Genomic DNA, 659 nt, shown 5'->3' with positions numbered 1-659 from the left:
TCCCATTTCTCCCATAATATTCTATCTTAATTTAAAGACACTGAGCTCTGTGTGGTACTATAAAATGAAGTGATGCTTTCTTGTTAACACCATTGTTTACCTTTCTAGCTCACATAATAACATAGTCCATCATATTTGGCAGAAAACCCAATATTAGTGGTTTTTCTGAGCTCCTTTCGAGACACAAGGCTTAGAATTAAGTAATGCAGGAAACGTGAGGGAGCTCAGCCTACATGGGCACTGGGACGCTTTTCATTGTTCAGTCCCAGCCTATCTTTCAAGGCAGACAGCCCCATAAATCTAAAGTACCTTCCTCCTCGCTGTTAAGTGACAGTGCTAGCCCTTATCTTTAGCACCCAGGGGTGAGGGTCTTGGTACCCAAACAGTAGGTATCAGCATGTCACTCCCTCACAGGCATTCTCCATTATCTCTGTGCAGAGGCAGGCAAAGGTATCTGCTATTCTAAGAACTCACCCAAACTTCTCCCTCAACCTCAAAATCCAATTTCCTTTATGTTTTTAATTGAGTCCTTCTTGCCCCCACTAAACTTTGAAACCAATTTAGGACATCCCAGAATACCAAATTCCCCCCCAGGTCTAGGAGGGCAAAATGTCCATGACCAAAACGATGGCTGCTCTGAAAAGCGGGAAGAAGAGGTA

The sequence above is a fragment of the Nannospalax galili genome, unplaced genomic scaffold (assembly GCF_000622305.1).
Source record: "Nannospalax galili isolate Female #2095 unplaced genomic scaffold, S.galili_v1.0 scaffold1507, whole genome shotgun sequence".
NCBI classification, from domain to species: domain Eukaryota; kingdom Metazoa; phylum Chordata; class Mammalia; order Rodentia; family Spalacidae; genus Nannospalax; species Nannospalax galili.
Note: the sequence above shows the minus strand (reverse complement) of the source record.